Genomic DNA, 13,435 nt, shown 5'->3' on the forward strand with positions numbered 1-13,435 from the left:
GTATATGTATACACAGTGGGATATTTGTGTGCATATGTGTAGTATAATCTTATTTCACTGTGCATGTTTATATATATATATGTATATATATATATATATATATATATGCTTCTGTGTGAATGTGCATGTATGTATTTATCTGCATACATACATATAAATATATAAAAATAAATTATATATATAAATAAATTTTATATATATATATATATATATCACATTTTATTTACCCATTCATCCATTGATAGACCCTTAGATTGTTTCTGTATATTGGCTATTATGAATAATGGTAGGAGAAGTAAGGGAACACAGGCATCTGTTTGAAGTACTGATTTGATGTCCTTTGGATATCTATAACCAAAAGTGGTATTGGTGGATCATATGATAGTTCTAGTTTTAACTTTAAGAGGAACTTTAATACTGTTTTCCTTAATGGTTATAACAATTTACATTTGCACCTACAGTATAAAAGGTTCCAATTTCTCCATACCTTCACTAATATTTCTTATCTCTCTTATTTTTGATAATAGTCATCCTAAGAGTTATAAGATAATATTGCAGTCTTATTCTCGTTTCCCTAATACTTAGTGATATTGAGCACCTTTTCGTATGCCTATTGACCATCTATCTGTATGTATGTATTCTTTGGAAAAATGTCTATGCAGATTTTTTTGCCATTTTTACATCAGTTTATTAATTTAGTTTTGCTGTTGAGTTGTGTTCTTTATATATCTTGAATATTAACCTCTTATTAGATACCAGATTTGAAAATATTTTCACAAATTCAAGAGATTGCCTTTTTATTTTGTTTATTTTTACCCTTGTTGTACAGAAGCATTTCAGGTTGATACAATACCATTTGTTTATTTTTGATTTTGTTGTCTCTACTTTTGTGGTATTTTTAAAAAAAATCACTACCAAGATTAACATAGGAGATTTTTTCATATGCTGTCATTTAGAAGTTTCATGGCTCCAAATCTTATGTTTAAGACTTTAATCCATTTCATGGCAATTTTTATACAGTTACAATGACACTTTCTGCATGTAAATGTACAGTTTTTTCAGTACCATTTATTGAAGAGACATCCTCATCCTATTGTAGATCTTGGCACCTTTGTCAAAGATTAGTAGGTCATTATGTATGGGTTTATTTGTGGGATCTCTGTTCTGTTCTATTGGCCTGTAAATCTGTTTTTATGCTGAGGCCACACTGATTTGATTACTACAGCCTTGTGATAATAGTTTGAAATCAGGGAATATGATACTCCCAGCTTTGTTCTTTTTTAAAGATTGCTTTCAGTATTTGAGAACTATTGTGGTTCCATATAATTTTAGATTTGTGCTTTTATAATTGTGAAAAAAATATCATTTGAATTTTGATAAGTATTGAATTGAATCTGTACCTTACTTTTCATAGTAAGGAGGTTTCAACAATATTGATTCTTCCAGTTCATAAACATGGCCGGTCTTTCTATTTCTTTTGTGTCTTCTTTAAAAGTTTAAAAAAAAAATTTTTTAGTTGTAGGTGGACATAGTATCTTTATTTTTATGTATTTTTTTAAAAAAATTGTTTTTGTAGTTGTAGATGGACAGAATACCTTTATTTTATTTGTTTATTCTTTATGTGGTGTTGAGGATGGAACCCAGTGCCTCATGCATGCTAGGCAAGCATTCTACCACTAAGCCCCAGCCCCAGCCCCTATTTCTTTATTTTTATGTAGTGCTGAGGATCAAACCCAGGGCCTTATATGTGTGAGGCAAGCACTCTACCACTGAGCTACAATGCCAGCCCTCCTCTTTAAAATTTTAAATCAATGTTTTAGTTTTCAGTGTCCAAATCTGTCATACACTTGATCAAATTTCTAATTATTTTCTTGTAATTATTGTGAATGGGTTTACTTTCTTGATTTATTCTTAAGACAATTCAGTATTGATATATAGATTGACTACAGATTTTTTATGTTAATTTTTTATCTTAAAACTTTGCTGAATTTTTATTAGTTTTAGTGGGTTTTTTTTTTTTTGGTGAAGTGTTTGGGATTTTTCTACATGAAAGTTCATATCTGCAAACAGCGGCAATTTGACTTCTTTCTAATTTGATTTCCCTTTATTATTCCTTCTGTTGTATGAATCTTCTTGCTAAGACTTCCAGTGCTGTGTTGCATAAAAGTAGTAACATCCTTGTCTTTTCCAGAAATAAACTTTCAAATTTTCCCCATTCCTTAGCTGTTGGCATATTGTATATAGTCTTTATTATGTTGAGGTATGTTCTTTCTATATCCTGATTTGTGCCGCAGTCTGGCTGCAGCAAAATAACCGGGGGGTGACGAGCAACTTGTGTAGATTGATACAGCAGGAGTGGAAGCCATTTATTGCAGGACAGGAGCAGTATTTATACATTCCACACAGCTTATCTAATTAGCATAAACTAGATACATCAGTCAACCAATAAGGAATCTCCACACTTAATGGCTCGCTTTTGTTACTTCTCAAACCACTCCCTCTGGCATTTTGCCAGGCACCATCCAGACTTGTTTACGAACACATTCCCCTGGCAAAATGCCAGGTGTTATTTTGACTTGTTTACAGACTCTAACAAATTTGTTCAGAATTTTTATTCTGAAGGGATGTTGAATTTATCAAATGCCTTTTCTGCACCTGTTGAGAGGACCTTATAGTTTTGTTATTTTTTCTATTGATGAGGTATGTCATATTTGCTGATTTTTATATGTGTTACCATCCTAGCTTGTCTGAATTGAGGTAGGTGTTTGGTCTTTATATCCTAAATAATCATCATTAGACTTCCTGTGATTCCTTTGGGAAGGTTGATCCCTGCTGTCAGGGGCAGTTGCTGGATAGGTACTAAACTCTTGTTATTTTAAGACCTCTCTCAGAAAGAGATTGAGGGTTCTTTCTAAATTGTTAGGCTAAATTAACTAGTCTATATATTGGAAAATTACAATAATGAATAAAAGATGTCTCATTTTCATATCTAGCCTCAATTACTCCTAACCAAGAAGGCCTTTACTCAATTTTATTGAATAAAGAAACAAGGTAAAACAGGATTCCACAGACACATACTAGATCTTCCAAAATATTTAAAATTTTTTCTTAACTGTAATATTGAGAGTCTTACTGAACATGATTCAGTAAATTAATCAGATTTTAAAAGATAGAGTTTAAACCTGTCATTGTGATAATGACTGAGAAACCTGGCACAGGAAGGTAAATTTCCAGCTGCAGAGTTTACAACCATGCAGCTTCATGAGCTTATCAGGTAAGTAAAAATTATGAAGAGACTTTTATGGACCCATTTCTCAGGTCCATTTTAATGTACATTACAGTGTGGACTAGAAAGTCCACCCATAACTAGATTAATTGTATGACTCTAATGGTCAGTTATACCTATATGTTGATCCTACGGTAAACAGGCTGTCTGGGGGTATCTTTTGAGAAAAAGACAGCATATAAGAAACATAATCCAGCCAATCATGCTGGTCCTTAAAGATTAAGACTGCATTTACTTATCCAGACAATTGTCAAAATAGATTACTGAAATAATTTTTTTCTATACAGGCAGTTATTTATAAAATATCCACCAATGTATTATTGCCCTAATCATTCTACAATAGAAATTAATAACTTTTCTAAGTGGATAGATTATGCAAATGTCTTGCCAGTATCATGTAAGATATCTAGAAATAATGGGCATATTTTAGACCAGTCTCCCAAGACTGACAAAGGTGATTATGCAAGGATGCCATGATACCTGGAGGTTTATTGGTAACACATTAATCCTCAGCGAGATGGCACCCAAAAGGATGTTCTGATGATGTTTGACTCCTGCTTTCAGAGTATTTGCATTACTGACAGACCTAATAAACTCCTTAAATGTGAGTATTAAGAGAAAGGATGATGAATATCCTGAAGCCTGTAAGAATACAACATATCTTATTGTATCACTAGTTATTGCCAGCTAATATTTCAGAGCTATAAAATGCTGAAGTTAATGTTCGGGCTTTGAAACAGGTGCATGCCAATTAACCAGATCTAGGCAAGCTCTTCATTTTATGATCCTTGAAGTGACTACTTTAAATATTATTTCTTGCTTATACAATACAGCCTTTATGGCTCTTTTTAAAAAAAAACAAAAAACTTACAACATGGAAATTTTCTTAATAGTTTGACTTAAATTACTTCCAAGATCCTTTATAGTCAGATAAGTGCTGATGGAAGGATCGTAACTAAGTTAAAATGCCCTAGAAGCTAGTGTAATGAATAATGTGAATGAGCCCTCTGCTCTATGGTTTGTGGAAAGGCTTTAATGCCATGCTTTTAATAAAAATGTCTATGTTACGATGGCCAAACACAATGCTTCCCACCAATAAAGTTGGTAAAAAATTAAAAATCTTCTGATGAGTGTTTGGCAGAATAATAATAATAACCTGGATCTTCTGAAGTTCATTAAATGACTTTAGTCCTAAAAATGTTGAAATATTCCACATGGTGTGTTATTGAGATAATATGTTTGCTACTAATTCTTTTTTTGTCTCAATAGTAGATCATGATGACCTCAGACTAAGAATCCAGTGACTGAATGATATAATTCCCCAATTGCCTTTAAATATTAAGAAAGGGAAAATATGTGGGGAGCCACATTGAATTATCATGCCTTCCAGTCCTGATGCACCATGAGGAGCTGAAAGATCACTGTAGTCTGGCATGGTAGTGCCATGACTCGTGACTTGGTCCTTTCCCCCACTCTAATAGCAAGGCCAGTCTTCTGAGTAGGCGTAACTCTGGGATTGAGCTACACTCATCTGTTCTTTTGTAATCCTATCCCTTTGCCCTGTTTGGGATAGAATGTTCCAGGAAATTCCCTTTGTGTATCCCCATCTCTTGCTCTGCATTTGAGCATGGCCTTCCTAGCTGTGAGTCAACCGGCTGACAGCAGACATCAGGAAGCTACACTCAATCCCCTGAAACCTGACACCTTGCATCATTTGAATGGCTTCTCCCCAATAAAAGGTTTCAGCACATGCTCTCTCTTTCTTTTTCCATGGACCCCTAAGGTCGGAGAAGCTGTCACAGAACCCTCTGTCTCTGTGTGATTATTTTGTGCAGCCTAGTTCACCTAAAGTGACCTTGATTGTTTTTGTGGAGAGAAACACGACAAGAGCCCACACAGGGCAATTGGGAGAATAAATGCCTTATCCTAGGAAGGTCATGGGTGTGTGTTAGTCGGCTTCTCTATGACCTTGACTGAAATACTGATAAGAATGACTTAGATGAGCAAAACTTTATTTGAGGCTGGCTCATGGTTTCAGAGGATTTGATCTGTGGTCATTCGGCTCCATTGCTTTAGTCCCAAGAGGAGGCAAAACACCATGACAGAAGGACCTGGCAAAGGAAGACTGCTCATCTCATGGTAGCCAGGAAGGAGAGAGAGAGAGAGAACAAGAAGCCAGGGAAAAAATTTAATTCCCAGGGCACACCCTCAGTGACTTACTTTGCCCATTCATATCCCATCCACAGTTACCACAAGTAATCCACTTAAATTATTATCCCATCAAATGTATAAATCCACTGATTAGGTTACATATCCCATAATTTGATCATTTCACCTCTAAACTGCTGCATTGCCTAAAATGACCTTTTATGAAGGACATCTCATACCCAAACCATAACATGTGGTACACTTCAAAAGTCACTACCTTTCACTAACCAGAATTTACTTTTAATTTTTTGCATATATACTCATGATTATTGTCAATGGAATTGATTTTTGTTTATAATGTAAGATAACAATCTAGTTTCATTGTTTTAAATATACATATATAGTTACCCCTGCAACATTTATTGAAGAAACTATTCTAACACCATTGTTGTTTTTTAATTTCAATTTGTTATATATGACAGCAGAATGCATCACAATTCATATTACACATATAGAGCACAATCTTTCATATATTTGGTTGTACACAAAGTAGAGTCACACTATTCATGTCTTCAAACATGTACTTAGGGTGATTATGTCCATCTCATTCCACTGTCTTTCCTATCTTCATGTCCCTTCCCTTTCCCTCCTTCCTGTTTGCCCTATCTAGAGTTCATCTAATTCTCCGATGCCCGCCCCCACCACAATATGAATCAGCACCCTAAAATCAGAGAAAACATTTAGCATTTGGTTTTGGGGGATTGGCTAACTTCACTTAGCATTATATTCTCCAACTCCATACATTCCCAGTTTTCCAAGAATTCTCCATACTGCTTTCCAGATTGACTGCACCAATTTGTAGTCCCACCAGTAATGTATGAGTGTGCCTAATTCCCCACATTCTCACCAATATTAATTGTTGTTAATATTCTTAATAGTGGCCATTCTGACTGGAATGAGATGAAATCTTAGTTTTGGTTTGCATTTCTCTAATTGCTAGAGATGTTGAACATTTTTTCATATATTTGTTGATTGATTGTGTATCATCTTCTGAGAAGTGTCTATCTAGGTTCTTGACCTATTTATTAATTGGATTATTTGTTTTTTTGGTATTTAGCTTTTTGAGTTCTTTATATACCCTAGAGATTAGTGCTCTACCTGATATATGCAGGGTAAAAATTTGCTCCCAAGATGTCGGCTTTCTATTCATCTCACTGATTGTTTCCTTTGCTGAGAAGAAACTTTTTAGTTGGAGTCCATCCCATTTATTGATTCTTGATTTTAATTGTATGCTATAGGAGTGTTAGTTAGTAAGGAACTTGGGGCTTCATCAAACATGATGGAGATTTCAACCTACTTTTTCTTCTAATAGGTGCAGTATCTGTGGTTTAATTTCTAGGTCCTTGATTCACTTTGACTTGAGTTTGGGACATGGTGAGAGATAGAGGTTTAATCTCTCTCTCTCTTTTTTTTTTGCACATGGATTTTTCCTCAGCACTATTTGTTGAAGAGGCTATCTTTTCTCCAATATATGTCTTTGGCACCTTTGTCTAATATAAGATGATTATAATTTTGTGGTTTAGTCTCTGTGTCTTCTATTCTGTACCATTGGTCTACAAATCCATTCTGGTGCCAAAATAGATTGCTGTTATTGTTACTATTGCTCTGTACTACAGTTTAAGGTCTGGTATAGTGATGCCACCTGCTTCACTCTTCCTGCTAAGGATTGCTTTAGCTATTCTGGGTCTCTTATTTTTCCAGAAGAATTGCATGACTGCTTTTTCTATTAATATGGGGAATGTCTTTGGGATTTTGATTGGAATTGCATTAAATCTGTATAATGCTTTTGGTAGTATGGTCATTTTGACAATATTAATTCTACCTATCCAAGAACAAGGGAGATCTTTCCATCTTCTAAGGTCTTTTTAAACTTTCTTTAGCATTCTGTATTTTTCATTGTAGAATTCTTTCACCTCTTTTATTAAGTTAATTTCCAAGTATTTCAATTTTTGATGCTATTATAAATGGGGTAGTTTTTCTCATTTTCCTTTTATAGGATTTTTCACTGATGTACAGAAATGTCTTGATTTATGGGTATTTATTTTATATCCTGCTACTTTGATGAATTCTTTTACTAGTTCTAGAAGTTTTCTGGGGGAATTTCTTGGGTCTTCTAGGTATAGAATCATATCCTTGTCAAATAGTACTAATTTGAGCTCTTCTTTACAGATCTGTATCCCTTTAATTTCCTTCATCTGTCTAATTGCTCTGGCCAGTGTTTCAAGAACTAGGTTAAATAGAAGTGGTTTAAGAGGGCATCCCTATCTTGTTCCAGTTTTTAGAAGGAATGCTTTCAATTTTTCTCCATTTAGAATGATGCTGGCCTGGGGCTTAGCATAGATAGCTTTTATAATGTTGAGATATGTTCCTGTTATCCCTAGTTTTTCTAGTGTTTTGAACATGAAATGGCACTGTACTTTGTCAAATGCTTTTTCTGCATCTATTAAAATATGTGGTTCTTAACTTTAAGTCTATTCATGTGATGAGTTACATTTTTGATTTCTGTATATTGACAAATCTTGCATCCTTGGGATAAACCCCACTTGATTGTGGTGCACTATCTTTTTGATATGTTTTTGTATTTGATTTGCCAGAATTTTATTGAGAATTTTTTCATCTATGTTCATTAGAGATATTGGTCTGCAATTTTCTTTCTTTGATGTGTCTTTGCCAGGTTTTGGAATCAGGGTGATATTGGCCTCATAAAATGAGTTTGGAAGGGCTCTCTTATGAAATAATTTGAAGAATATTTATGAATAATTCTATCTTATGAAATAATTTGAAGAGTATTGGTACCAGTCCTTTTTTAAAGGTCTTGTAGAACTTGGCTGTGTATCTATCAGGTTCTGTGCTTTTCTTGGTTGGTAGGCTTCTGATGGCATCTTTTATTTCTTCCCTTGAAATTGATCTGTTTAAATTTTGTATATCATCCTGATTTAATTTGGGTGAAATCATAAGACTCTAGAAATTTGTTGATGCCTTCTATATTTTTTATTTTATTGGAGTACAAGTTTTCAAAATAATTTCTAATTTTCTTCTGTATTTCTGTACTGTCTATTGTGATATTTTCTTTTTTTATCACATATGTTAGTAATTTGGGTTTTCTCTCTCCTTCTCTTCATTAGCATGGTTAAGGGTTTGTCAATTTTTTAATTTTTTTCAAAGAACCAAGTTTTTGTTTTGTCAATTATTTCAATTGTTTCTTTTGTTTTAATTTCATTGATTTCAGCTCTCATTTTAGTTATTTCCTGTCTTCTACTGCTTTTGGTGTTGATTTGTTCTTTTTCTAGGGCTTTGAGATGTAATATTAGGTCACTTATTTGTTGCCTTTTTCTTCTTTTAAGGAATGAAATCCATGCAATGGACTTTCCTCTTAGTACTGCTTTCACAGTGTCCCAGAGATTTTGATATGTTGTATCAGCATTCTCATTTACCTTTGAGAATTTTTTAGTCTTCTCTGTGATGTTTTTTGCAACCCATTTTTCATTCAGTAGCATATATTTAGTCTCCTGGAGTGGCTTCTATTTTTCATTTTATCATTGATTTCTAATTTCATTCCATTATGATCTGATAGAATGCAGGGTAGTATATCTACTTTTTATATTTGCTAGGAGTTGCTTTGTGGCATAATATAAACTCTATTTTAGAGAAGAATCCATGTGCTGCTAAGAAAAAAGTGTATTTACTTGTTGAAGGATAAAATATTCTATATATGTCAGTTAACATTTAGTTTATTGATTGTATTATTGAATTCAATAGTTTCTTTGTTCAGCTTTTGTTTGAAAGATCTATCCAGTTGTGAAAGAGATGTGTTAAAGTCACCCAGAATTATTGTGTTGTGGTCTATTTGACTCTTGAACTTGAGAAGAGTTTGTTTGATGAATGTAGATGCTCCATTGTTTGGGGCATATATATTTATAATTGTTATGTCTTTTGATATATGGTTCCCTTAAGCAGTATGAAATGGCCTTCTTTATCTATTTTCATTAACTTTGTTTTGAAGTCCTCTCTATTTGATATGAGGATGGAAACTCTTGTTTGTTTCCATAATCCATGTGTATGGTATGTTTTTTCACAAGCTTTCACTTTCAGTCTGTGTATGTCTTTTCCTATGAGATGGGTCTCTTGAATGCAGCATATTTTAAGGTCTTTTTCTAAAATCCAATCTGCCAGCCCATGTCTATTGATTGGTAAGTTTAGGCCATTAATATTCAGGTTTATTATTATGATTTGTATTCCTGGTCATATTTGTTTATTTTTTGTATTTAACTTGACTTGGTTTCTCCTTTGATTGGTATTTCCTGTAGTTTAATACCTCCCTTTGCTAATTTTCACTGTTTTTATTTACTTCTCATGGAATATTTTGCCAAGGACATTCTGTTGTCCAGACTTTCTAGTTGTAAATTCCTTTAACTTCTGTTAATCATGGAAGGTTTTATTTTATCATCATATCTAAAACTTAATTTTATAGATATAAGATTCTTGGTTCGCATCCATTTTATTTCTGATCTTAGTATATGTTTTTTCAAGAACTTCTAGCTTTCAGAATCAGGGTTAAAAAAATCTGCAAATATCCCAATTTGTTTCCTTCTATATGTAATCTGGTTCTTTTCTCTGTGGCTTTTAAAATTCTGTTTTTATTGTGTATGCTTAGCCTTTTCATTGTAATGTGCCTTGGTGTGAATCTGCTGTGATTTTGTACATTTGGTGTTCTGTAAGTCTTTTGTATTTGATTTTCCAATTAATTCTTTATGTTTGGAAAATTTTCTGATATTATATCATTAAATAGATTGTTTATTTTTTTGGTTTAAAACTATATGCTTTCCTTTATCCCAATAATTCTTATATTTGGTCTTTTTAATGTTATACCCTAATTCTTGAATGTTCTTTTGATGGTTTCTTACCATATTCACTGTGTGGTCTACATTCTTTTCAAGATTTTATATTTTTGTCTTCATTGTCTGATATCCTGTCTTCCAATTGATCTAATCTGTTGATGATGCTTTCTATTGAGCTTTTAATATGGTTTATTGTATCTTCCATTTCAAGCATTTCTGTTTGATTTTTTAGAACGTTTTTCTCCTTATTGAAGATATGTTTTGCTTCCTATATTTGCTTTTGTAGCTCTTTATTGAAATGATCTTTTGCTGTCTGTATTTGTTCTCTTCTATCATCCTTTAATTCACAGAACATTTTAATTATGTACATCCTGAACTCCTTCTCTGTCATTTCTTCTGTTGTGCTGGCCATGGATTCTAATAATGTAATATCTTATTTGGTTTGGGGCACTTTCTTCCCTTATTTTTTTATGTTGTTTTTGTGTCTTTCTTTCTAGCACTGTGGATCCGAGGTGTTACAGTTTTTAATCCTATAGGCTTATAATGTCCCTGCTGGGTTCCAATATCTCTCCTTTAACAGGGAGAACAATGTGAACAGATCCAAATAGAAACACTATACAACCTTAAACCCAATATCTGCTATTAAGACATTTATGGTTTGTCACAATATGCAGAAATGTTGAGTTCAGTTATCATCTACAATATAAACAGTAGGTTTGCAGAAGTCTCTACAGTTTCTGATGGTGGAAAAAGAACTGGGGGTGAGGTGTAGGATGAGATGTTGAGGGGGTAGAAGTGAGGATACAGAGTTATTACATCTTAGAAAGCATGAAAGAGGAATCTAAAGAAGTTGGTTGGTAGCCAGAGAAGAGAGAAAAAGTGATTTGGGGGAAAGTAAGTGGGAAGATAGTAGAGTACAATAAACAAACAAATATTAAGAAAAATTTAAAAATGTAAAAATAGGAGATAAAAGAATATACAACACCACTGTAATATACTATGCAGACATACAAGTCCTCAGTAGTCTAATTCATGAAAGTACTTGGTATCACAAATGTTGGGAATGTGAGGGCGGGAGAAGAGCGAGAGAGAGAAAAAAATCTCAAAGGAAGATACAGGATAATTTTTGTTGGAGATCAGTATCTTTCCAGCTTTCCTTCTCATCCAATAGGTGGGGTTGTCTTTTGTTTGCTGGTATCTCCACTCTCAGGATGGTGAAGGTTATTAGGGGGTGGGAGAGTTAGTCTTGGGACCATAGCTCCTGGACATGGGGTATAGCACTTGTCAGTCCCCAATGAGAGAATGCACCCCAAATATCTCCTTTGGGACCCACTCATGTGATGTGGGTGCCTGGTCTTATCTCTTTATATTGCCTGTAAACCTCACAATTCCTGGTCTCTAAGTTATTCTCTAAACTGTATCTCACTCACCCTCTCCCTTTGTACTTCCCAATCAGGAACCTCTCTCTCTCTGGAGTTCTTGTGAGCTGTGCTCGAGAGCTATTTTATATTGGGCAGTTCCGGACCTGGTTTTGTAAGCTAGGGAACAGCTGTGTAGCTGCAAGAACTGTGCCAGGTTAGCGGCTGCCAGGGAAAAGGGGGAGTTGGGGATTATATGTACCTTGATATTGCTTCTAAGCCCTAGCCAGTGTTCCAAGTGGGGAGTTGCCCCAACTAAAGATGGAGTTGAAGGTGTCCCAAGATGGAGGCAGCTACTTTCAGTGATGGGGTGTTGAGTTGGGTGGGGCCGGGCTGTGGCATTGGGCAGTATTCAGAGATGCAGTTCTGTGTTATGCAGTATTGTGGCTGGTGGCTATCTCCAGACCCTGTGCAGTGTTCCCAGGTTCAGGCTACTGCATGTAGTGGGGACTGTGGCAGTAGTTGCAGTGCCCCAAGATGGAGGCAACTGGAGGAGCCCTATATTGGCAGAAGGAGGTTCACATGGGAATGGCAGCTGGAGGTCCTGCACATGGGCTGTGTCCAGGTGTCCTGTGTGGGAATAACAGCCAGGAATCCTGAGGGGGTGCTAATCCTGGTGGTCCTACTTGGCCACCTGGAGGATCTGCATGGAGGAGTGGCCAGGAGTCCTGTGTTGATGCTGAGGCCTGGAGACCTGTGTGGCACGGGCTGTGATTACAATGTGGGAGCAGCTGTCAGGCGTCCTCTGATCACTCACAGAGAAACAGTATTCCCACTACTTGAATCCCAGGTCCTGGAATGACACAGAATGCAGCCTCCCTCTAACCCACCATCTTGGATCCTCTCAGCCTTTAGTCTTAACGAATGAATTGGCAATATGTTCCTCCTATGATTTCAGAATTGGGAATCAATGACTCCTGTATCCTTCCCCTTGTCTTTCTTTTCCAATGGGGGAGTTTATAGTGGCCATTGTTGGCCTATATTAAAGGGCTATATGTTTTAAGTGTTGGACAGATAATTTTTCTGTTTGGTTTACAGATCTTCATACTGAAATCTCAGAAGTGGATCCAGGAAGTTTCATTTGTTCCTGGACTTGATTTAGAAGGCAAGATTTGCTACTTTGATTGAATCTGTAAAGGAATAAAACTTAGGGTCTTTTAGAGGGAATGAGTGTGTTTTGCAGGGGGGATAAGAATCACTGTAGGTTGGGGGCAATCTGAGATATCCAGCCACCAAATTTGCCTCTAATTTCTTATGTTGTGGTAGTCATGCCTGATGGAATGCTACCTTCACTGAACTATGGTTGGCATATGTAACCAGTATTATGTTGTTGTTAAAGTAACTGATGGCTTAGGTTTGTAACTTCTAATGTAGGTAGATAATTATTTTTATTCACCAATCAATCTCAACTATCTATAAGAGCTTCTAGAAGACATTTAAATAAGCATTTATTGAACAAAGGAGTAATGTTGATTTATACCTTTGGTTCATTGTAATAAACCATTCTGAAATAAGTTGTATTTTGTTGCCCTTTGTTCATGCAATTTACAAAGTTTAGCTATTACCCTTGATCTTGATAATAGTGAGAGAGGTTGAAAGTACTTCTGAATCAGCAAGGAGACAAAGAGCTATCTTGGGGATGTAGCAATCTATCTCTGTTATTATCAGCACAGTGTACTTTCTAA

General features: G+C 35.1%; 1 long non-coding RNA gene across 1 annotated transcript; it reads left to right on the forward strand.

Annotated features, from left to right (window-relative positions):
- Positions 1–4,850: 4,850 nt before the first annotated feature.
- Positions 4,851–12,925, forward strand: LOC125614074. The gene is made up of 3 exons (XR_007344712.1): positions 4,851–5,081; positions 12,417–12,422; positions 12,912–12,925. It is a non-coding gene; the product is annotated as an uncharacterized LOC125614074 (long non-coding RNA).
- Positions 12,926–13,435: the final 510 nt, after the last annotated feature.

Source organism: Marmota marmota, unplaced genomic scaffold (genome assembly GCF_001458135.2).
Source record: "Marmota marmota marmota unplaced genomic scaffold, marMar, whole genome shotgun sequence".
Classification (NCBI taxonomy): Eukaryota; Metazoa; Chordata; class Mammalia; order Rodentia; family Sciuridae; genus Marmota; species Marmota marmota.